Here is a 26,608-nt window from a genome sequence, read left to right on the forward strand (position 1 = left end):
AGCACCGTCCAAACAAACGTCAACACTCCTAACACCCTCAAGGTCGCTGCATGTGTGTGTGTGTGTGTGTGTGTGAGAGAGAAAGAGAGAGTGTGTGTTTCAGTTAAAATTTCTGGTGTGCTCACATTAATGTGTGTCTGCACGCTGAGAAGATGGAGAGGGACATGTGCCCCGAACCGGTGGGCTCAGTTAAGTATTTTCACGGCCATCACTTTTAATTAGAGGGAATATTTTGGACATGCATATCTGGTTTTAAAAAAGAAGCCAGTAGTTTTCTGTGCTCACGTGACTCAACACAAATCAAACCCAGTTGAGTTAAAATATAGTTTCTAGCTGTATTACCTCATCTGAAACATCAGTTTCATTTGAAGGCAAATCTTGCAGTTGGAGGACCGTGATAAGTTTGTGTCTGTCTACTAACTGCAGAACAAACTGCCAGTGGTTGTGCTGCACTGTGGCCTTGTGGTGAGTGCAGGTGCCAGGTTTTGACAAAGAAGAGTATCTGCAGAACTTTTAGATTTTTTTAGACTGCCCACCCCACGTCGAACAGTTATATGCAAGTTTCAATTGGTGCAATATCTTTGAAAGACCAAAAAAATCTAACTTTTATTCTTGCGTTTACAACAAAATACTCTGATAGTGATGGTACAGCAGAATGACTGACAACAGTAAGAGTAACGTTTTATTATGACGTCAATTAAATCTTTCAGTGTCCCACATGACAACATACATATAGCAATGTTGTCCTGCTATATGTTTAGCAAGCAATGTGGGAAAACATGAAAAATATTGTTTTTTACTGTTATATTTTGCACACAGTCTCCTCTGTACTGACATCTTGTGGCAGTGAAGGTTTTCGATATAATTAGTTTGTTTTCATGCCAGATCTTTGTTTTATGGACAATTTCAAGTTGTTATAATGCAACTGTTTACAGTGCTAAGGATAGCCTATTATCTTAAATGAGCTAGTTCTAAACATTGTTTTTTTTATACTTACTGATGCTTTTGCAAGCTTCCATCATTGCAGTGCACATGCCAGTGTGTCTTTCCGTTTTTGTCATCACAGCTGAATGACTTCAGAAACAACACAGTTACACTTTGAACACAGTCCTCTCTCTGCTGGTAAACAGTGGTGTCCCATTGCAGCAGTTTATTTAGGAGTCTGTTCTAGCCCAAACAGGGATTAGAAGAAAGCCCACTGCTCCCTCTTTTAGACCACTAAGTACTTTCTGTTGCTGCTAGTAGGCTGCTGAAGCATGTGAACAGCTGTTTGTGTGTGCAGAGAAAGAGGGGGGAAAAACAACAAAGTGAAATAAAATCGGTGGCAGTGAGAACAACTGCACATAAAGAAAATCATGATCACAGCAGCTTGCACACAGTGACCGCATGAAAGAACTTTGCTTGGGTGAAACTCGCTAACATCTTCCTGCATGTGTGAAACTCAGTAAAAGCTTACCTACAATGCCATTTCTACCATTTCTGGGTGTTGTTTTCCCTCTGGTCACATTTTTACTCACTGTGGGCTCAACTTCTACATCTCCATGGACACAGTACAACCATGGATGTAAAGAAAGAAAAGCTAAATGTCATTTGTGCAGTATGATACAGTTACAATGCTACGGATGTTTGTTTTTTTAAGGAAAAAAGCGAAAGTTGAATTTCTTCGATTTGACAGAGAGAGGGAAAAACCTGCAGTGAGCATGTCTAACAATTTTCCAAGCTCAGACAGGTGTTGCAAAAACTGTGGAAAAAACTCATCTGTTTTCATAATTATCTCCTATCTGTTCTGTGGAAGCACAGCTTGCAGTTCAATCTGGTTTAGACAAAAGCTCCCTGATTTTTTGTCATTGTCACTGTTGGTCACAGCAGAGTCACTAATGGCTTTCTAGTTGTGAGGACGAGGGCAGACTTTGTTCCTTCTGAGAGAATCTGGTGAGAGCAAATGGCTTATTTCTGACAAATGTTTAATGGACACATGTAGAATACAGTTTTGGATATTTGATAAAAGAATCAAGATTTGAACCCTTTATTTGGTTATATTTTTCCAGTCAGCCGTTTAAGGACTAGGAGAAAAAAAATCCAAAAACTGTTTCATTTTTACAGTTTCTGACTCTGATACACAGCACCCATTTTGGTAATTTGTTAAAGATAACATGCTTTACAAATCAGCTGGCAGGTTATGGGGTCGAGAGGGTTAAGAGGGAAAAACATCTCAAACTACTTGTCTTGGCATGCGTAACAAAAAATATCTGTAGAGGAAGAAAGGTTCTTTCAAGCTTTTAACTTGTATTATCTCTTGATCTATCTCAGATTGTAACAGTTAAATGAAAATATAAGTACGGTGGCCTCCTTGGGGACAAACACCTTGCATTGCCAGGAACTGCTTTGGATCCATAAAGTGCAGATTAAGAGCTTTGGATTGGGGTATATGATGCTATTTCTTAGGCATGCTACAGTGATTCCATTCAAATACCAATATAAAGTATTAATATTACTGCTCTGTCTTTTTATACTGTATTATTAAAACATCCTTACTCATCTCACAAGGCTCAAGAGTTAAATGTCTCTTGTGGAATTTATAAAGTCACTCAAGTGCCAATATGGTTTAGTTATTTGGTTTTATTTTTCCAAAACCTGCAAACAAACCTCCACTATTGTATGATGTCTTTTGGGAGAATTCATAAAAACAACATTTTTTATCAGCTGAAGAGAATATTTATGCACAGTCTGGTTGGTATCTACAACAAATGCGCAACAGACGGCCTTGGAATGGGATGTAATGGAAAAGCACAGGGAAGCTCCTTTTATTTTATGTGTAAGTTCACGACCTCACCAATCGCTACTCTCCTCTTAATTTACACTCATGCACTTAAACACACACACTCACAATTGCACTTTGGGGTGGAGGCCTGTCATGTTGAAAGATGCTGTTTCCAGCACACCTGTGTGTCTGTGTCTGTGTGTGTGTGTGTGTGTTCACGTGTGAGTGTGTCTGCAGGTTTACGTGCGCATTTCCTTGCCTATATATGTGTATTTGTGAGTGTGTCGGTGCATGTGTGCGTGTGGAAACGCATTCTCAGGTTACAGCAGTAATGGCTCTGCTGAAACGTGTCTCCTACTCAAAGGTTCCAGGCTGCTGGAACCACACAGCAGTGTTTCCTCCACAACTCCCTCCACTGATGGTGGGTAACCTTTCCTATAAATAGTTGAGCTACCACCTAAATATGCTTGATCAAACTGGGGAGATCCCCTGATAACTGCATACTGCGTTGCACTGATTTTGATAAATGATATTGTCATATCATAGGGGTTCCTGGAAAAATCACAACATTCTGGTCAACATTCATCTTTGCATTAATAACTATTGTTGGGTCAAGAAAAAAATTCCTTCAGCAAGGTGAGAGCTGAGGCAGAGGTAGGTTTTAGTCACGTTTGTCTGTCTGTCTGCAAGATTATACAGAAGCTATCAGCGGAGTGTGTAGAGGTGGAGTATAGGTGAAGGATAAAACCATTAAATTCTGGTGCCAATCAAAATCACTTTGAAGGGCACTGACCCTGGTGCAGTGGTTGGAGTATACAAACAGACACAAGGAAGTTTGCTTTATTGCTAAATTGTGCTGTTGCCAAAGAATTAATTCACGTCATCAACTTTGACATGAATTTCAAGATCTTGAAATAATTACCATTAACAGTACCACTCTTTGTTGTTTTTCTCTTTACCACACATCTTGATGTCATTCATCATGACTGGTTTTAGAGATGTTTGTCAGTTTGTGTCATATCCTTCAATAATGGGGCAACAAGTGAATTAATTACATAAAAACAGCTTCAGTGTCACAAACGGCTATTAGATGTAAAGTTCTGTACTGTTATTTAAGTGACATGTAAACATGCATGCTACATAATAAAGACAATAATCCAAATATATACAGTACTGTAAATGCAAGAGAAAGATTGCATAGAAACAGAACATCTGACTCACTGAACTAAATGATTGAACATTTGAGTTTGCCTTTACCTTTAATGAGGGTTGATGTTCAAAAGTGGGTCTAGTCACACAGCTCTACTGTCCCTGCATGGATAAACACAAGAAAATACAGTAATGTACAAGACCACAACATAGATTTCAGAATAAAGAATTCTACTCACAAACCAGCCCTCCCCTGCAGATAGGCTTTCATTGTTTTGTACACTTGCGATATTCAAATTTAATTAACTAACAAAAAGGACTACAACAGTGGTAACCAAGAGCATCAAACTAAACAGGTTTCCTCAGAGTCAGCTTTTCTTTATGCCGAGCAGCCTCATGTGTTTGTCTTTAATTTATTTGATGTAGAAAGTTAAATGAAACACAAAAGAAATCATGCAAAACAAAGGCGTGTGTATGGTATGTTTGTAACATTTTGTTTTCTGTAATACAGACACAAAGGCAGCGTGCCAAGAACTTTAATAGACGTCGTGATTGAAGGGTCACGTCGCACAAATTCCCACCTGTGGAGTTGGAAAATTAAACTCAAATAAAAATTCCTTATATAAACACGGCACTCTGGGCGGGTCCATTTCTTCATCTCTAAGAAAACACAGTCTCAAAAAACTGTAACTCACCCTGGATTCATTTCACACAGCGTTTCTTTTTATTGCCACCCTATAAACCACTCCAGCCTCATGTATGTGAAAGAAAGTGTGCGCATGCATGTCTGTGTGTATGTGTGTGCAGAGAGACTATGTGTCTGTCTCCCCATGTTGTGTGTCTGTCCGTGGCCTTTTCTGCGTATGTTATCCCCCCTTAAGTCAGAACCGCCATCTGACAAAGAGGTCAGTTCACATTAGGTGTTAAAAAGGCCAGATTGTCCATAAATCAAAGCTTCAACAAACTTTAATACAGCCCTCAAACCACAGCCAGTGGAAAAAGAAACGAAATGTATTGCATTTACTCTAATAAGGGTGCCATTCAGTTATTGACAAAGAAAATGGCACTGGTAAAGGCTGTGCGTAAAAAAAAAAGGTCCAGAATGGCACTTCTCTTAGCTCACACATAGCTCCAGTAAAATTTAAGCCTATGACCAAAGTAGCTTTAAAAGTCATAACGACACAAGCCTTATTCAGAGTATAATAAAATGCATCGTCTTACAAATTTCACACAGATTTAGAAAAATGAAATATAAGTTTGTGATAGGAGATAATGAATGACACTGATCATTGCCTCTAGAAGAATGTGAAAATATAACCCAGATCCAGGCTTGACATCAAGAAGAAAGGAACACTTACGGAACAAGATTAATAACTGCGACTCATCTTTCTGGCAACTACTCGGCTCTAAAGACAAAGACCATTAGCTTTAAACAGGCTGATCTAAGACAGGCTTTCAGCAAAAACATCAGCTTGGTTAAAAAAAACACGAATAATGACCAAGGACACCTAATATTCTCCTCTCTGACTGAGAAGTTAACAAGTCAGTCTTTGTTTGTACCGCATGTACTCAAATAAAATAAACTTATCTGTTTCTGTTTGACATGACCCGAGTGGGAAAATAAAAAATGGAAGTATGCAAATTTTAGCATTCTTGCACATAGTAGTGCCAAAAGGTCCTTTCACAAAAGTTAAGACTAATATTAAAAAGCTGGTGGCTGGAGGGGAGAGTTAACCCACCTCTGCTCACCTACAAGCCAACAAGCAGTTGTTTTACCAACTGAGGGAAATACCTTCAGTGAACGTCTGATCTGAGGTATGTGGAAAGCAGAAAATGCCACTGTGGGTGTCAGTTTACACTTCAGCCTTCAGGTATCAAAAGCAGGCGTGTCGTGGCGAGAGCCAGGCTGTGTGCCAGGCAGTTGGTTGTTTCTAAAAAGGATCAGTGAGGCGGATTACTGCCTAAATCCCTTCTTTCACTGAGTTCCTAAAAACTGTCATTTCGCTCTCTGCTTCACAATAGGCAATGAAAACACTGACAGGTAGGATGACTCCAGACAGCCTGCAGTGAAAACGCATATGAATGAAGACAGACACATTTTCTCATGTGCCGCTTCTTTCACAACGTTGCTCTTTATAGGCTCTGCATGTGCTCTATTGTAATATGCTTGTTTTTATAATCTAGCAGTGATTAGAGAAGGTTTGAACACGCAAATGAAGACGTAAACATGATGCATTCAGATGACTGACAGACTGCAGAATCAACATATTTACATTGGGAGTCACACAAATCCATAAACAAACAAGCGTGTAGGATCCGCACACATGAACACTAATATGCACACTTTATGTAGACCTCAGGTTTCCATGGTTCCCATATAGGTTGAGGATTTATTTGCATTTGCTGGGCCTCAATACCACAGCAGCATTTTACAATCCATACAGAGATGAGCTTTTCAGCAGCAGTTCTATGCACACTCTTAGCTTATATTTAGGTGGAGGTTAATCTAATTTAGTTGCTGAAATAAATTCAATAAATGGGGAAAAACACAATATCACATTCACTGCAACTGCCAAGTCACTGAATTTATAACACAGAGATCGAAGACTGTCCTAACCACTAAAATAGTCTTGAGTTCTGTTCTAATTCTACAAACCTATACCTCCCATCCTCCAACTTCTGCAGCGAAACAGTGCTGCCATAGAGGTTTTTAGTAAATCCTAGAAAACCATTAAAAGAAAACACATGATCAAATTCATGTGAGTCTGTAAATAGCCAAATGTCTGAACAGAAGATTGATTCATACTTATGGGTAATGTGGCAATCACTCAGCAAGCCTGGCCTTTTACCCTGCACTCACACATTACTGCTCTGAAGCACTTCTGTTAGCTTGTCACACACACACACACACACACACACAGATACTGGAACACACACGGACCCCACCCACATCGTAAAAGTGCATACCGGCAATCGTATTATTAAAACCTATATGTCACCTGGCAGCGTGCCCGATGCCCGGTGTCCAAACCCTCCAATGTCAAACCCTCATACACTCTGTAATGGACAAGAATCTCCAAATCCAAAAGAAAACAAAGCCAGACTGAAGGAGAGATGGAAGTGTAGCACATCACACAAAACAAGTTACTTTGAACTAGATGTAACACAAGTTTTCCTGTAATAGTTTTTCCCCGTTACACTGTCTCTCTCTCTCTCTCTCTCTCTGGTGAACTAACAGTCATGGGAACGCTGTATTTCATAGCTGCAGCTTTTGTTATTGCATTTACAATTATCTGCCAAGACTAAATAACAGTGAAAACTATCAAATCACTTACAGGCCAGGAAGGCATCAAAACTGAAGGTGATGCATTCAAATACAGTTTCAAGCATTAACATAAAGACAGAACTAGTAAACAACAGAAAATGCCTAGGAGCGCAGAATTTTATTGCATTTTATTTATTTATTTTTTGCTTTTTACAAAATCTTGTTAGAGCAACTGATTTATTTTTGGCATTTTTTTTAATGAGGCATAAGTGATTTTGAGTATAAGTATTTTAATTATCATCAGAAAGTTTAAGATCCAACAATTCTTCTCCTTTTTGGCTTTAACATATGGTGTCATTTGGATTAGTATTTTTTTAATAACAAGCCTTTCAAACTCATCTGAAAGTTTTAGGGTTGAGAGAGTTAGCAGGGAAAATAACATTACTAAGTACTTGACTTGGCATTCATAACCTGAAGCTTTTTTTTTTTTCATTACACTGTCTCTACAGTGATCTGGCAGGATTAAATTAAAGTGAAAAGTATCAAATCATTTACAGACTGGAGAGGCATTAGTATACAGTTTCAGAACAAGGCGTCAACATATATGGAGACAGAACTGGGAAACAGTAGAAAATGATAATCGCAAATGGCTTACTTGTGGTGCCAGGGAATGCAGAACTTTTGTTTTTTTTTTTTTTTTTTTTAAACATCTGGTTAGGGCAAAAGGCCTATTTTTATTGTTTTTGGCAAATTTTGTAATGAGGGAGAAGTGATTTTGATGCAATGCCACAATTTTAAGCTTGATTTGGTTGTTCTTCCCAGCAGAACAGCAAGTCACAGATGAGTAGTTCAACTACCGTCAGAGAGTTTAAACCCAACAGAGTTTTTTTTAAATTTCTGGCTTTAATATATGATGTCATTGTGGCATATTATCTTTTAAACTGCAAACATTTCAAACCCATCTCCAGGTTTTAAGGTTGAGAGGTCTAAAGGGGAAAAACATCTCAAATTACCTGACTTGGCATGCAAACCATGAGGCATTTTTTTCTGTTACACTGTCTCTGCAGTGATCTGGGAGGATTAAATTAAAGTGAAAACTATCAACTTATTTACAGGCCAGAAAGGCATCAGTGCTGAGGCTCATGCATTTAGTTTTAGAACAAAGTGTTCATATATAACGAGAAGGAACTGGGAAATAGAAAATAGCACATGCAATTAAAGGAGAACGGGGAAAACTTGAAATCAGTAAAATTATTATATCTAAAATGCTGAAAAACACTGTGAAAGATACACGTACACTAAACTGTTATTTTAAACAGCTGTAATAAGAAGCACAGAATGTTTTTTTCCTAAAGGAAACAAATCTCACACACAGACAGACCTCATTTAACTTGCATCCCTACAGTTGTCATATAACTTGCCTATAATCTGCTTTTAGATCTTTACAAGATGTTGTTACTGTAAATATTTCAACGTATCCTTTTACTTGATGACAGTCAGCAGAAAGACTCAACAAAAATGCATCCCGTCAGTCAATGTCAAAGCGTGTGCAGACCACCCCTGCTGGTGACACCTGCCAGAAAATGTTGGCTGTGTTTGCATAGGTTTGACTGACATGCTCACGTTGGTTACTGACGTGATTTGTTTCTCCAGAAAACACCCCCAGAGGTGTGAAGTACAGTACAGAGTCGTGAACAGCTTAGAGCTGTGTGTCTCTATGGGTATGTACATGGGTGAGACGGCCACTGCAGGGTGAGTTTTAAGAGGTGTCTGAGATACGAAACAGCAGTTTGAAGGATATGACTCATTACTGCCTCTATAGACCCCTCAGTGTGTTCTTTCGACTGCAAAACAAGGAACAAATCTATTTACCTGCCAGGTTACCAAATCTTTTCCGCCTGTTCGCTCTGGAATCTTATTTTCACCTCAACACTCTGAGGTTGAAATATGGGCAAAATCAACTTGTTTAACCAGTTAAATGTGATGTAACATGGAAAAGTATATACTTATAACTAGTTCTTATTTTCTTGTTAATTATGATATGATGGCTTTTAAAGCTATAAAATGGGTGCACATTAAACAAAAGGTCAGTAAATATTGTTTTTGAATAATAAAAGGGAGTTTTCAAACATCATTTTACAGGATATTTTCAATGGCTTCAGTCGGGAATATCAGATGGAGCTCACGCCCTAGAATAATATGTTTCTCTGTGGAGATTTCCTCTAAAACATACAGTACTGTGCAAAAATTTTAGAATCTTTGGATATTTAGATTCAGATTCATCACGCAATTTCATCTTGGAGGCATCTGATCAGCCAGAATCAACAATAAGAACAAGAAAAGCAGCAACAGGTGGTTTGGCACCAACAGAACACCAGTCTCAACATCATTGACTCAGTCTGTGATTACACGAAGAGACAGAATCCTAAACCCACACAAGAACTGTATAAAGTTCTTTAAAACATTCTAGGTAAAGTCTTAACCCTGTTTGAAGCCTACTTTCAGATTTGTGAATCAATTTGTCAACAGGCCATTGATCCAGACTGGGCCAAAAAAATTAAAATCACTTTTTAAAATGAATAAAATATAGATTTCTTGAAATCTTAAAGTGGGTTTCAAACAGCTCAGGATTCAACAAACAACAACAATAAGTGGATTAACAATGAAGTTAACAACTGAACTGGAAGTTTACTCATGTTTGTATGTGAAGGATAATTCACTTTATTTTGCATTTCATCAGTGGTTTTATCAAACCTTCAGGAACCACAAGCTGCCTTCAACAATTGGACACACTTCAGGGTGGGTTCCAAAATGGAAAACTTTGTGGGGCATTCAGAGCTTTTTTTTTTTTTTTTTTTTTTAAACCTGTGTCCTGCTAAATGACCTGTAACTTTTGGTCTTTTATTTGCGACAGAACAGGGTGATAGATGGACTTGCACATCTGGAAGATCAAAACAGTTGAAACCTGACGCATATCATTGTCCTTCTACTTAATTAATCAAACAATCCTCCTCTTTTTGTCTTTTCTTTTCTACTTTTGTTACACAAAACCAAAAAAACATACATAAATCAGACACTCATCCTGAGCAAATATGGGGGAATTATGCTCTCTTGCCACTAATCAGTGAAGAAGTGAAATGTTTTTACAACTTAAAATTACACCCGCTATTGAATTTCAGCGGAAGAAGTTTAACTTTGAATGAAGGCATGCTTTTAGGTCAACACTATGTCAGATATTGGACACAACCTATGTGAAATTCTTACGCTACTTGGGGTAAGTGTGACTTTAAAACTGAACATTAAATTCAAGGCCAGGTTTTGTGATGGACAGCTTAAGGACTGTGTTTAAAATATGCATAGTGCTGCACTGCTACTAGAGACTCCATTGCTTACTTCCATACAGTAGGTCTACGCTCTACTAGTTTATAAAAGCTCTCTACGCATGTATATTCAATATGCAATCCTTTACGGAATGTCAACCTTATTAGATCCCAAGAAGGTAAAGAAGAAGACGTCTTATTATTCTAAACTGGCACAACAACAAAACAGAGAAGAATTCTGGTTATATTAGCATCATCATCACCGCAATGTTTCTAGAGATATGTTTACAAGTATACAATAATGTGATTATAGAGGAGGCTATGAGTCGATGCACAAATAAAAACCAGATGTGCAAGCAGACAGTAAATAACACAGAGAGGTAATGAGAGGGGCACAGTAAGCAGAAACACGCAAAACTAATTCATACGGAATGAAAACCAATCTCGAAGGAGAGCCACTTCACCTTGAGAACGCCTTGTGGCAACAAAGAGTGTCCATAGCCTACAGATTATCCTTAATTTCCTGCAGAAGGCCTGGCTATGGCACAACTCAAACAAGTTTTCATTGCTTAATTACATATATTTGCACAAGGTCAGGAAAAGGTTCAGGATCAGTTTTTCAGATGTGCATGGCACAGTAGCATCTCTGCCAACTGAGTTGTGAAGATGATCAATGTAACTCCTGATGTAAAGTAATGCAGCATTTGGCATATTTCATACTCATGCAAAGTCAGATGTTAACAAACATCTCAATAAATAATGTGAGCTCCCTAAATTTAAACAGATTATCATGAAGCAATGGAAGTTTTCCAGAAGAGAAAGGGCAAAAAAAAAAGCAGCAGAAAAAAACAGCATAGTCCAAACACACAGAAACATTACCCAAGCTCTTTAAACTCTTTGGAAGTACAATAAAGAGTATGGAAATTTCTCAAAAACTTGCCACAGCGTGGGCATTATAACACAGACTATTTTAGTCAGTCTTTTAAAGCACTCATTGTTTTACCAGCTGCATGTTAAATATTCCATTTATGTTTTATTTGACATCCTTCACCTTCCTCTGTTGAGTTTAGCTTCTCCCAGCAGAGCTGCTCACATTTGCCTGTGCCAGCCTAAGCCTATTAAATCACGAAAACAGAATATGAAGTTTGGTCAAATTGATTGTTTTACTATTTATGAGCGCGTTCCTCATTTCTAAACCATTTTCGTCAAGATGTCAAACAACATATGCAGCTGAGTCAAACTCCTGGCAGCAAAACATCTACAGTTTCAGAGCAATAACTGGCAAATCACTGGCAAAGGAAAACATCCCCACTGCATGAGCCAACTTAGTGATTGAAGAAACCACACTTCCATCTTCCTTTTACACCAAAGCCTGCTGTTCATACAAACCATGTTATAAATGGCATATTGTGTGCAAATAAACAGCGTAAACTCTTACTGTTGTTTATAATTACTGAAAAGACATGCCATTAATTAAATAATTAGTCCCTTTTGCTAGTTTTTGGACACTAGACCGTTCATGCTGACATACAACCCACATCTGCTACAGCTCAAATGTGGATATAAAAGGTGAATCACAATGTCTGGGCAACAGTACAACAAGAAGTGCTTTCATTCACCTCAACAATCAAAACAAAGGCCATTTCAGATGGAATTAGTAATCCAAATCACTTATTTGAGCATTCAGCCTCAACAAAACATTCATTTCTCATATGAAATTGCTCGGCCACCACTAATTCATTTATGTGCTACCTGTATTCTATCTCGTTGGTTCTCAGACAACAAAGCATAGCCTCAGTGGATGGGTTTTGTTCCCCCTTTTCCCCCTCCAGGTGGCTGCAGGCCTCGTAAATGGCTCCAGACGCAAGGACTCTGTCCACCATCTGACAATGATTAGGACATAGCCTTGCCGAATACGAGTAGAGCCTGCACACTCAAATTGCTGCAACACATCTTTATACGCAGCAAAACTAAACATGCCACCCACAAGTTTGTAGATTCAGGCTGGAGATGCCAATCAGCAGTGAGGAGCAGCATTCACTTTCAGTTCAGCGCCAGGATACAGGGAAAGGGCCATGTATCAAAGAAAATATGCTACAGACAAGTGGGCTATGAAATTGAAAATGTTGAAATTGAATTTTTGCACATCAGTTACTTGTTTGGGTACTCACATGACAAAACCATATGTGAAAATATTTTCATTATTATTTTTATGTGATGAGAAAATGCTAAAAAGCAACCTTACAAACTGGAGTGATGCACTAAAAGAGTTGGATATAAATTAACTGACACAAATGTACGTTGTGAGTGTATCTTTTTTCCTTTGGCATGATATAACCACATATCTATCATAAGTGTCTACTATATTTTTGTAGTGTACATTCTTTATTTCTTTCTTTCCATCTTGCTTTCTTCCTTTTCATTTGCACACAGTTTCTTTTTCTTTCCTTCCTTTCCTCTCCTCCTCCCTGACATCTGATAGTGATTATAGCACAGCCTCAAAGACACAACTCACTTAACTCTCCATTATTAAGTGACTTGGTACCACTGACATAATTTGTTCATCTGCACATAGAAATAACTGACACACATGCCCCTGGAGGTTTTCCTTCTGCAAAAAGACGCTGAGGCACATGAACACACACACACGCACGCACGCACGCACGCACGCACGCACGCACGCACGCACGCACGCACGCACGCACGCACGCACACACACACACACACACACAGACACACACACACACACACACACACACACACACACACACACACACACACACACACACACACACACACACACACACACACTTCCTTCAGTCACATGCACTCTCTACCTCCTTCCACCCTCATGTGCCCATTTCAAGCCGGACCCTCATCCTGTCTGCCCCCGCCGGCCCTCCCTCCATCTCCAGTCCCCTGGAACAGAACAGTCACGGCTGTGTGCACTGTTGATTAGCTAGAACCTGAACCCAGGGGAAACACTGGAAAGCTCAGTCTTCTTTATTGTGTTTCCCTTTTAGACAAAGGGAGTCTCTGACAACTTGGCTTTCGCTGTCCTATTACCTTATCTTCTGCTAATGTAACCCTAACATTAAGGCAACTTTCATGGCTACCAAGATACCCTTTTCTTTAACACAACTGTCACCACGATTCAATAGGGGTAAGCAGAGATGAACGGAGTCGAGAAAGAGGAGAAGAACTCGGATGAAGCTTACAAGATTTGAGCGCAGGAGGAACATGTGTGGATGTGTGCAGCGGTCTGGGGTTGTAATTTTGGAGGGTTATGTGGTAACTTGTGGGCATGCAGGCGAGGGTGTGTGTGCATGGGGTTATTTGTTATGGCTAATTCCTTAATCCCACAACATGTGCCTGAAACCTGCAACAGATGCCTCTAAGGAGAACTTGCACACACAAGCACACGCACACAGAAGAAAACACACTGCACTGCTATCATTACTATTAATCCCTGTGTCTGCTGCAGCTGTTCATGTTGGAACACAAGATCTGTAGGAACAAGGTTTAGAGAACAAACGGAGAGTTATTTGCCTTCAAGGATTAGTAAGCCTTAAAAAAGAGAAACTACAGTGTGTTTTACAATGTTAAGGACAAATCTTGTCATTTTGATTTGGCTTAATGGAATCCTAAAGAAATCTGACTCATAGAACACACAGTGAATGGACAAACTGACAAACTGTCCGCCGACCTCCTGATCTCTGTCTGCTTCTCTGTCTGCGGCTGATAAAACTAATCTTGCTGGCAGCTGTACAGTGATTCAGAGAGCAGCTTTAAAAAGATGTTTCTATCAACACTTTATCTTTAGAAGCCAGAGAGATGTGGCCATTCTTTTCTAATGTTGTGTTTTTTTTCTAATGTTGTAAAGTAAAAATAAAATACAAAATGCAACACAAAAATAGCACCTATTAAACTTTCACTAGTCAAAAATAGGTTATATAATAAGTGCCGAGATACAGCCATGCTTTATTGAATATATTATATTTATAATTATAATAACATAAAACCCATTTTTTGCATGTTTCTTCTATTAGTGTATCACATAGGAATTCTAAGTGACCTCAGTTTGTAATAGGGGACAGAATGCAATGCATTAATAAAAGCAGCTCGCTGAGAGAACTGTATTTTTAATTACAGAAATGATGACAATATGAATGCTAATCTGTCTTATTTGTTGGTACATCTGCAGCTGCCCTGGAGAAGGAAAAGTTTTTTAGTTTTTTGGAGGGGTTTTGGTGGCAGAAGCTCATACCACCTGGTACCCGCATAAGACAGTTTAAGTGTGAATTGCTCTCTTATCCTCCCTATCAGTACTATGTTATCATGTCATGTGTCATCTATTACTGGATACAGTGTATAAAAGCACCATAATAACTTCTGAAAATAAGCATGAGTGATGTGTCTTAAAACATAACTTGTCTCAGTTAGGTAGGATTGTAGGGTGGATACATAGATTTTTTTTCCAACAGGAAGCTGAGTGGACACGGTTCAGGTGGTACGGTCTGGAAAAACACCGCTCCCAGCGTATCACTTTGAACATAAAACGGAACTGGTGAGCAAGTGAAGCAGGTTTCTGCATATGCATGTCAGTAAATATAAAAATGCTGACAGGAGTGTTTGTGTGAAGAGAAATATACTGAATGTGAGCAGAAAGAATGTCTCCAGAAAGACGAACAGCTTTAAAAACGCAGAAAAGGAAGTTCAGGTGTTCAAGTGGAAATACTATGCATAGTGTGCAAAAAACACATTTTAATGAGAACAAATACATCTTGATGAGTTATGGTTCCCGCACAAGGTCATAATGCCGTGACAATGTTTCCAATCACTGTGTGTGACCTAATATGCAGTCATCTGCTTGATACTGTTTTGGCCTGGAACCTACAGGGGCCTGTTAGAGACATCTGGTCTCTCCTGGACTCAAAATTTCCCTCTTCATTTTGGATCTTGCTGCCCCCCTGATCTGGCAGAGCTGATTCAGTGTTGGCCATCTGGTCAGTTCTGTCTTGTTTTTTTTTTTTATATCACCTTATTAAATCTACTCCTCCTACAATATCTGGCATGATGCCGTCTGTAAGTTTTACCTCATCCTCACTTTTTTCATCTGTCTACTTCCTGCTCCAGGTTTCCATTGAAACTGCCCGTTAGCCTTGAAAGAAGCTGTAGATCATAAATGTCTTGTTGACGTTCATCTCACCACCAGATGTCAGTGAACAACGCATTCCCCCCTGGCTGCCTGATATCAATAAGCTGATTTGATAAGCATTACACTGTTACACAGGACAGAAAGACTCCCAGAGGCCTGCTTCACATTGTAATTGCCTTTTGAGATGGATATGTAAGTGAAGAAACAGGCCCCCTCGAGATTTGATTCCACATGCATCAGATTCAATATCTTAGGAGTTAATTCGATTTGGGATCAATTAGATTTAATATCTCTGGAATAATGACTTTGGAAAGCATATTGATGAGCCCATCGTGAATGTATGTCTCATGGGATTCGTGGTGTCTGCACAGGCAACGCGGATGCAATTTCAGCCAGGAGGTTATCACCGATATGACACAGAACAGTACATCTGCAGCAGCACATTTGCCACTTATCTGTGTAAGGCAACAATAGAGAGGTAGAGAGACAGGAAAATAGACATAAAGAGGCAGAATAATAACAACCAGTGGCTCCTACGTTTGATTATACACATTACAGCCCATCCTTTGCCAAAGACACATCTGTGCAAATCAAAGAAAGCCATTCATCATTCCAGACCTAAATGCATGTGTGTGGAGGACTGGACAAGTACGTAAAGACTACTTGGGTTAAAGAGAAGGAGCCAGACAGAGAAAAAGACAAAAGACAAAGAGACATCTACATACCACAGAGAGGTGCAGATAATACCTTGAACTTATGTACTATTTCTGTGTTATACTTCATAACATTCTTTCCTGTCCTTCTGCCTCATAGTCAAGATCTCAGTAAATCTGTTTATCTTTCATAGGTGGGAGACCGAAATACAAACAATTAAGTCAGGTAAGATTTAGAGATTTTGTCTATTTTGTTGAGTCTGACTCTGGACATGTTTGCAGGTTAAAATATGCACAGAACACAGAACTGCTCGAGTGTTTTACACATCCTGTCTTTAAAATAGGAGACCAGAGTTTTCCATCACTCAGTCTGGCCTTTAACCTCTCAGACATTCTTAGAAAATTAATAACAAAGCCACAGCTTGAAGTAATTTCTATCTCTCACTGCACAGATTAAAAGAAAAGACAGAAAACTGACACCTGTTGCCAAAGTCTACCCAGAATGACTCAACCTGAACAATTCAGTTTCTCAATAATTTATCAAAACTCCAAATAAAATAGATATCCAGGCCACCAATCTTGCAAGTATAGGTCCTAATGAAAGCTTTAGTAGTGAGGGGATGTCTAGACTAAGAAGTGAGAGCACTTCCTGAAAGTTCACAATGACACTTGCTCTTAGGCAAATATTTCTCCCATCACTGATGGAATGGCACCTCAAAGGAGGCACCATGGAAATTGGAGGTCTTGGGTCTGGGGGGCAGGAGGGATGAAATTGTCCTAAAGTGAATCCAGATGGTTATCATTTTCTCCTTAGATCCCCCACCCCCACCCCCCAATCCCCCACTCATCACTCAATCATTTCTCTCCCCCTTTTTTTTTTCCATCTCCGTGAACTACAGCCCCGGTGATTACTTTGGTTAGAACTGAGCCAAACTAAACACAGGGAGACGGAGTTGTGGTCTGCAAAATAAAGAACAGCCTCACAGTTCAAAGCAGAACTGTATGAGTTAAAGCATCCTCGGGGCTCAACCTGTTTATATTAGGTATCAGGGCTGTCCGTCCAAACGGTATACTGTGTTCACTTGGTCATTAAAATGTCCATTGTATGATTTAACATGAATTAAAAGTCACCAAAAATTAGATTAGAAAAATGATGATACTCACAAAAAGAGAAAAGATGTGAAAAAAAACAGAGAAAAGAAGCGAAAGGAGTGGCTGAGCTGAGCAGTGAAAGAAAAGAGCCAAATCATGAGATCAGATGCTGGCTGTTAGTGTGTTTTAACATCCGCCCTGTGGGATAGAGGCCTGAACTGAGGGGTTTAAATAGGGCTAATAAATCACAATTTAAACGTGTTTTACAGCACCAACCTATGCTGTTCTCGGTGTAGCATTATAGCCAGTCACTTTGTTTTTGTCCCAAAGTTCGTTGCCGTAGTTGGCTGATTACTGTTATCTCCCTGGAGCTGTCTTCAATACACAGAGGGCTGGAACATTGCAAGTACTGTTTCTCAAAAGGTAGAGATGCCAACTCTTCGTCACATTGTTCAAAGGAAAGAAAAAGGGGGGAACACCGGAGGCTGAACTTTGTGCCCTGTGTGAATTACAGAGCACAGGGACAGAATGACTGCATCATGAGATCAGGAGAGGTTATGTGTTTAAATGTCCACCCCGAGGGAAAGCAGGGGAGGAACCGAGCTGAAGATTAGGATGGTGTGGCTGAATGATCTGGTTTTCAAAAGATAACAATGATAAGCGCAGACGTGAATATAAATTCACCCTGTACTATACACAGTACATACATACACACACAGAGACATTCTTCTGACTCCTACTCAGCCTCTTCTACCAGGCAGTAACATGCAAATTCAACGTTCACAGTTTTCCATAACACCTGAACACCCACATAATTTACACGCAGACACTTCAGTCTTCAACGACGCACATAAAATCCAACTCTATCAGATTACTGTCCAATGCAGACAAGCAAAAACTGTTAATACATGCATACAATAGCAACCATGAACTTTCTTTGTGTACATACACAGACACACACCCATCTGCATAGATCTTGCTGTTGACTGGCTATGCCTCTAGCAATGTTTTCCTCATCACTCATCTATAGTACAACTGGCTGCACTTAACTCAGTAGCCAAATTTCCTGTCAGATCATATCTTGTCTTTGCAGTTCATGACCTTCATTAACTGGAGAGGTATTTAGACAATGGTTACATACTGTAAAGTAGGCGCTACAACTGAGAATAAATCCGTGTGTGTAATGGCCGTTTAACAATCAAGTGGAAGTACTGCACAGTGTCATCTGAAAAAGAATCCTAGCTGACTCGGGGTGAAGGCAGGAGACACCCTGGACAGGTTGCCAGTCTATCGCAGGGCTACACATAGAGACAAACAACCAAGCGCACTCACTATTTAACCTAAGCATGTTTTTGGACTGTGTCGGTGAACCTAGAGAAAACCCACACTCACAGGGAGAACATGCAAACCCCACACAGAAACATCCCAGGCCGGGACGCGAACCAAGGATCTTCTCAATGTGATGCGACAGTGCTAACAGCCAAGCCAACGTGCAGTCCCTACCGACCTACCAAACGACCAAATTAATTTCGCAGCTGGGTTTAACCTCATGAGCCACGCTCACTTATGATTACTGCTAGGCTTTTTGAACCTAAACGTCACTAAATAGAACCTGTCCGGCATTGTGAAGTACCTAATGGATCTCAAAAAGCAGCACATGATGCCACATTCTAAAGAGATTCAAGAACAGATGTAAAACAAAGGCATTGTTTTACATCGGAACGGTTCCACGCTGTTGCTGTCTAGCAAAGGATGTGTATAAACTTATAAGCACCTAGCTGCAATGGGGACAAGCTCTTACAGTGTTTCCTGAAGAAAGGAGTGAAGGACAGAAAGGTGAATTTGTGTTCAAAATAAGGCTGACGGCTGAACATAAATCAAGGCTTTGTGAAACATCAGGAGCTCCACCAGTGTCTGGCTGGGGTTTCCTACATACATGACCTAAATATGTAGCAGGTAGCAGGAATTGATGGGACTCAGAAACACCCCACAGTTTAATCAATTGTTTCTTGTATGATTTCCAACTGATAAATCACAGTCATTTTGTAGTAGGATCACAATCATGTGATCGTCAGCAGGTAACTGACACAGTGTTCATGTCATGGTTACAGTGACGTCGTGCCAGCAGGTATATCTGGCAATGAGAAATCTTTAACAAAGCCGTGGAACCAGCCTATAGGCCACATCACTGTGAAAATCTAATCAGTTGGTCCTTGTGTCATTTCTGACCTTCCCTGAAAATTTCATCCAAATCTGTTAGTCCGTTTTTGAGTAATGTTTCACACGGACAGATTCACAGACAAATGTACGCAGATCATCCTATAACTCCGCCATTCCTCGGTGGAGTAACAAACATTTGCCTGCAGTTGATGCTGCCTTGGGTGGCCCAATCAGTTAGTAGGTTTAGGGGGGGCAATTACTTTTTCACAGGGGTGATACAGGTTTTCAATAATTCTTCAATAAACCGTAATTTTAAAACAACATTTTAAGTTTTGTGGGTTATATCTGTATAATATTCAATACATAATATTAGTTTGATGATCTGGAACATTTAAGTGTGGGAAATATCAAAAATAGAAGATTTCTGGCAAACACTTGCACTACACTGTATATATTCACTGGTAATGAGAGTAGCCTGATAGACTAGTCGAACAGTTTGAAAATAATCATTCTTGAAACTAAAGGAAAACAAATCATGCACACAGCTGAGTACCAGCCCTCATTTTACTGTTTATGGTTCATTAGGTACTTTTACACGACAAAAGAGGCTAAATATGTTGTCAATTAAATACATTTGATTCAAAATGTGTGGAAATTTCTGGTTCTTTCACAGTCAGACCTTTTAGGTAAACTCTCCATAAGACTTTTCCATGTAAAGAAAACCAAAAAAAATGTGGTAATATTTAGTCATGTGTCTTAGAGAAATTCAGAATAATCCAGACTTGCTCTTCTCAAACATAATTAAGAGGATCTTAAAAGTATTTTCCTGTGTTGTATTGTATTTTTTGGTATTGTTTGATTCAAGATTATAACATAAATCTAAACTACATAAAAAACTAACCTGAAATACTGACATCCAGTGTGAGCATTGTGCAGTGCGCACAAAAAAAGTGTGCGCCCTGTGTGTGCACGTGTCGGCGCATACTTGCCTGAACATATCAAAGAAGCACAAGCAATAGATCACAGTTTCCATCTATAAGTAGAGCATCAAATTTTTAACTGATCCCAGCTTCAGAGGACAACAGAGAAAAAACCTGATGGGATCCATGTGTGTAAAGACAAAGATCACAAACGCACATGGACACACGCACGTGATCTTACTCAATCGCTTTTTTAAAATGTATTGTATGTAATGTATTGTAATCTGTATTTAGGGTTTTTCTTTCTTAGCAGATTTTTTCAAGCTAGTAAATATGTCCATGTAAAGCATATTCGAAGTAGTCGTATTTACTTTAGGACACACTTGCATTTGATTTTTTGAACTTCAGAGAGCTCAGTGAGCCTTTTGAAGTATCCAAGCTGTGAACCTGAAAGCACTGAGAGTCTGGAAGGTGTGGCATCACCTTTGAGAAAATATGAATCAATAAAATAGCAATTTATCTGTCAACATCTACCACCAATGAGTCTGAACAAATCCAACATGAAGGCTGCTGTCAGAGCCACATAGCCAGCCTGGTAGACAGACAACTAGCCATACTGGTGCTGCTAAAATGGTTGTTGTCATTTCCAATGTGGTTTTAATTCTTTCTGTATTCTTGCGATTGACACTGATTATTGATAATGATCAATTTCTGACTTTACAACAGAGGTAACTCATTTGCTTCTTTACCTATTACCCTGGTGTGATGTTATATAGTTTATATCTAAAGAGCAAAAGAGCTTTGATCTTGATTTTACATTCATAATTACAAATGCTGTAAGGACATACCATTCCAATGAGGAAAGCATGTATAACATAAAGCAGATGAAGCATGTTGTTCCCCTTCTGGCAGGATACTAGCAAAGTAAATAAGCACAATCAACAGCCAATACAAACCCTCATAATAATGAACAGATCCCAAATTATGTGTTTTCCTGCAACTGTTTAAAACCCTTTATGATGACTTATGGAATATACTTGAACCAAATTTCAGGCTGGGTTCTCATAATGTCCTGGTCAAGTTTTAAGGTTGTAAATCAAGACACTTATCTGACAAGTGTCTGTTTTCTGCCTAAAAAGCCACATTGATTGAGAAAAATAACTGATCCTGACAAGAATGGAGTTAAACTACACTGCAGAAGGAATAAGAGAGAACACGCTGTTAACAGAAGTGTAACACTGTTGCTTCACAGAAAATGTCACCTAGCAAATGCACGTTTTATTACAGCCGGAACTCTTAAAGGAAAGTAAGTGGACTTGGTTTTGGCATAGAGAGTTGTTCTACGGCATAGATAGTCTAATTGAGGTTAGAAAATGGTCTAAATCTACATTTGGACATGCTTAGAGACATTTTTACAGCTGAAAATTTCTTATCATAAGTATAGCGGCTTTGGTGAACCTCAAATCTGTGATACACCTAATTACAGTAAGCAACACTTTTCCTGTGGTGGTGGTTGTTCCATGTTTTTCAGAGCCAGAGATTGTTGATGTTGATAAATGTGACTCATGAAAATGACAGGTCACTTAAGGCAAATAGGGCGCAGCCTGTTTATTATCACAACTCTATCAGCTCTGAGGAATTTTTAAGCCCTGTGAAAAATCCAGAATTCAGAATGTCTGTGTCAGGATTCAGGTAAAGATAAATCCTGGAAAATTTCTGTAAATCACATTGACATTGTAATTAAAAAGAGAGTAAGATCTTTGAGATGAAAGCCTCAGGCTCAAAGTTCTTATCTGCCTTTGAGTGTTATGAACTCCATCTCCAAGTTGAGGAAACTGCAAGGTTTAACACAGGCAAACTCTCCTAAGGTTCACATGAACAACTGTTTATAATCTCATTACCCTGCTTTCTTACCTATTATTATTGAGTACATTTCTCCAGGTACATTTACCCCTACAAACTAATGTGGTGAGTGTAATTTGATTCAGGCGCTGAAGGCTTTTACATTTTTTAAGTATGATAGATGGAGGAGCATGAAAGGCAGTGAGATCTGGCATGCAGCCATCACAGAATCAGAAGGGAAAATATTAAGAGCATGACACATTTCAGAAAATCTTTTGACCTTATAGGATTTTGTTCTGTGTTCTCACAGAACACTTTTATAAGCTGCCACCAACAGCTATCATTTTATCATTCTTTTAACAACTTGTGTTGTTACTTGCAGTTTAGTTTCCTCTTCTGATGGCTACCCATTGAAAACTGCATTAAATGGGGCTGTGCATATAATAACTACATGGACAATTTCTGTAGAACTGTGTTTGTATTAAAATTTTCTTCACATTTTGACCTTGATCTCATAATAAATCCATCAGACTTCACGTGACAATTATTGTCGACTGGACATTTCTCAGTGGGATCACATAAATGTACATTTTGACTATTTTCTCTGTCAGTTTTTTCCTTTTTGAGGTTCACTCTTCTTTTCTCCAGACAGCCACAAATTGAGTTTGTTTTTGGCAAATCTGCTATTCTTGGCATGTAGATTTAGCTGCAGCAATGTGATCTGAATTTCCAGCGCTCAGTATCAGACAGCTCATCTCACATCACGAGGTGTCTGAAACTGTTGAGTGTCTCAATTGCTCTGTCTCTCTGTCTGTCACACACGTATATACGCACACAAGAAAAAGAAAATGAGGGAGGCGTTCTGTTTACAGCTGCTACGTGAAACTCAATTACACAGCCAATTGAGAATGCGGCTGTTTCTCAGATTTGTGTGATGTGTTCCTGACCCAAATAAGATTGCTGTTCCCAGTGAAGCTTCAACAACTGCAAACACTTACTAGATTGACAGACAAGGAAAACAGTGCACACATACTGACATACACACTGCTAGATCTCTGGTTCCCTCATTCATAGCTGCTGAGTGTTTTCCTGCGGGGTCCCCTATGTTACTGCCCCCGGACCTCTCAGATGAGGTAAGGTAAGATTTGGAGCCACATTGTTATGCCATCTGGATAGACATTCATGCATGCTTGCTCGTGTGCACACGTACGCACACAGGCAGATATACTCTTGTCATAACCCACACCGACAAACACCTGGACCTGGTTACTGGACTCGGAGGGAGAGTTGAGTACTGTGTGCATGCCTGTGTGTATAAGTGGGGTGTATGGGGAATATTGGGCTGTAGGTTATTCAGTGCTGCAGGCTGTGTTGAGACTATTTTTTTTTCTCCTGCTTTCTGAGCCCTTGAAGAAGGGGGCCCCCTCTACCAAGTCTCAGGAATTAATATGTAGACTCATTCTAGTAAAAGATCCAACAGTTATGATAGTATCACATACTGTGACAGACTATAGCAACTCCCAGCCTTGGATTTATCTGGATTTGTCATCCAGTAGATCTGAAATTCCTGTTTAAACAAACATTCAATGACAACTGTACATCTAGTGTAAGTTACTAAGTTCAGTATATTTGTTTGTGTCATGTCTTTGTCCACTTTGACTCCGATAAAGACACAGCACTGTTAAAGCATCTGTTTGTACAATAAAAGCATGTGAATTAAGCAGTGTGCTCCAGTTCCAACATTTCTGTATTCTGGTATTTTCAGTTATTATGTGTTTGGTTAAATCTACAAAATCTATTCTAGTAAAAGTGATGTAAATTAAAAAATAATAATCAAATAAGATTCATTAAGGTTCACATTTTAAAAACTCTCTGCACCAACATTGCACACTGGATCTATAAAGACAGTCTGGAAATGAACTGATTCCTTCTGGTAGCACCAGAAGGAATCATCAAATATGTGCGATTTTGCCACATGCAAAATCACATATATTTACACAGACACTTAGACTATTGGATCTATTCAGATAAATCTGGACGTGAGCAGTTTTCTTGTTTGTTTGCTTGTTTTGTTTTTGTTGTGTTTTGTTCATCTGGTAGCAAAAACACATGCAAAATCACACATATTCCCACAGACATTTAGACCACAAAAATCTGAAATCAAGAGCTGCAACTTCTACATCAAGAGAGATGACGACCTGTTTTTAAAAGCATGAAAATGTTTGGTATTAATAAAACAAAAAAGGAACTTGTCCAGTGTCTTTATAATTGCGTTTATATTGCACACAGATCATACAGGAGCCTGTAACGTTCACTGACCTGCGCTGATGACAAATGGTGTAATCTTAGAACACAATGCATTCCTATACTTGCTATTAGTACAGTCTTTATTATTGGTTGTGAAGACAGAGGGAGAAGGTTGGACTCACTTTGCTACTGACTGTAAGTCAACGTGAAGTTGTTTGGTGGACTTTCCTTCATTTGTAAACAGAGGCCAGGTAAGAAATGAAGCCAAACTTCGCGGAGAGTCATGTAAACATCGTGTTACAGAGCTCTCCAAACTCCTCTCAGCTTTTACTTTCCTCTCCTCTGAAGCTCTGCAGCAGCTTCGCGGTGAGATAAATCACAAATAAACAAATAAAAACAAGTTAATCGCTAATCAACCCCAGCAAACAAAAAGAGCAAACGTCTGTCAAACTTTTCAAGCTGACTGCAACCAGCCGCGATGAAATACGCGACGCCAGAAACGCAACTTTACGCATAAAACCTACTCGCCAAACCTCCCCGTTTGTCAGGTCCCCACACGCTTTGACTTTAAGTTTACTCACCTTGGTATGCTTTCTTGCTTTCTTATTTCGGTGGAGAAGAAAAAGGCACAGTACAAAGATGCGAGCCGCTGTTTCCACGCAGGACTTCTTGTAGTTTCTCTTCCTTCCTCTGGCTGCTCTCACACAGAAGCTTCTCCTCTGCTGCTCTCAGAGTCACTCCGGGTGATTCACGCCACCAGATGAAGGAGTGCATTAGCAGGAGGAAAGTGTCTGAGTGAAGCACTGCGCAGGATAGACTCCTCTGACAACTTGGTGCTTCATAAATAATGAAAACAACTGTACTGCAGCTTCTCTAATTGATGTGGGAGTGTTTGCTTCTCGGACCAGAAGGATTATTGTGCATTTTTCTTCTTCAGACTGTTGGTTAGTGTACATTTCACCAGGGAGCCCAGCAGGTTAATGTAACTTTCTTTATTTTTAAATTTGAACTTTTCTAGCAGTAAAAGTGAGCATGTAATATCTCACAAAACAAAGTATAGAATGTTTGAGGATTTTTGCAGATATCCAAAATGCTGATATTTTCCAACTCATTTTGGCTGAATGCAGATATCAGTACTGATATATGCTCCTCCTAATTGCAGAGAACACAAAGTCTCTCCTGTGGTGGAAATATAATGTTTTTGTGTCTATTGTTATGGCCTACTGGTTGATGCAGACATAAATGACAATGATTTTCAAACCTATGTATTTAGTGAGGAAAACAAGCAAACAAAAAAAACCTTCAACTTCCATGTAACATATGCCATACTAATTTTTATATAACAGTTCTGTTTTGTTTGAAAATTTGTCCGTATACAAAAGAGACAGTTGAAGATAGAGTCAGTGAAAGGGGAGCAGAGACAGAGGGCCACAAGTAGAAAAGCCACAGTCAAACCGGAGATACTGCATCAGGGACTATGGCCCTTATACATGGGGTGCTTGCTCATCTAATTTAGCAATAGTAGCATCCCTTTTGCAGCATTTTCAAACAAAACTGTAGACCTTTAACCTGTCAGTGCTCATATTGGGCCAGTACCAATATTTCATAGTAAAGCTTTCATGATGATGTGTCAATGTCAGCACGCATCGCTAGAAATTACTGTTTTCCCCCTGAATCCAGTACATGTTTAGGATAAAGCATCATGGCACAATATCAAGTCACATATGGAAGTCTTCTTATAACTGGTTCAGATACAGAGTGTGTGATATGAATAATGCTGGAGGATGATCCAGCCTGACTCATGCCTTAAATCCATTAGGACAAATCCCTATTAATGTGTAGGGGTTTGTGCTGCTGTGTGGGTTTGCGTGAACATTTGGTTTGTTGATTTGTCCTGTGAAAATTCAACAGAGGCATTAAAGCAATTCTCTTTATCGACTGCAGAGAGCTTTTCTGTATTTCCAGCATCTATTCCATGTCAACACAGTGGTGTACAGCTGGTACCTTTCTCTTGGAGTTTGCATGTTGTCTCTGTGCCTGC

At 39.3% G+C, this 26,608-nt stretch overlaps 1 protein-coding gene across 1 annotated transcript in view; it reads right to left on the reverse strand.

The window, feature by feature from the left end:
- bmpr1ba (bone morphogenetic protein receptor, type IBa) overlaps window positions 1-25,327 on the reverse strand; it is a 69,592-nt gene extending 44,265 nt beyond the window's left edge. Inside the window, exons 1-2 of the mRNA XM_023282147.3 lie at window positions 25,149-25,327; window positions 4,019-4,072 (exon numbers count right to left, since the gene is read on the reverse strand). The gene's annotated coding sequence lies outside the window, so the exon portion shown is untranslated. The remainder of the gene's footprint in view (window positions 1-4,018; window positions 4,073-25,148) is intronic.
- Between the last annotated feature and the right edge of the window lie 1,281 nt (window positions 25,328-26,608).

Source organism: Amphiprion ocellaris, chromosome 6 (assembly GCF_022539595.1).
Source record: "Amphiprion ocellaris isolate individual 3 ecotype Okinawa chromosome 6, ASM2253959v1, whole genome shotgun sequence".
NCBI classification, from domain to species: Eukaryota; Metazoa; Chordata; class Actinopteri; family Pomacentridae; genus Amphiprion; species Amphiprion ocellaris.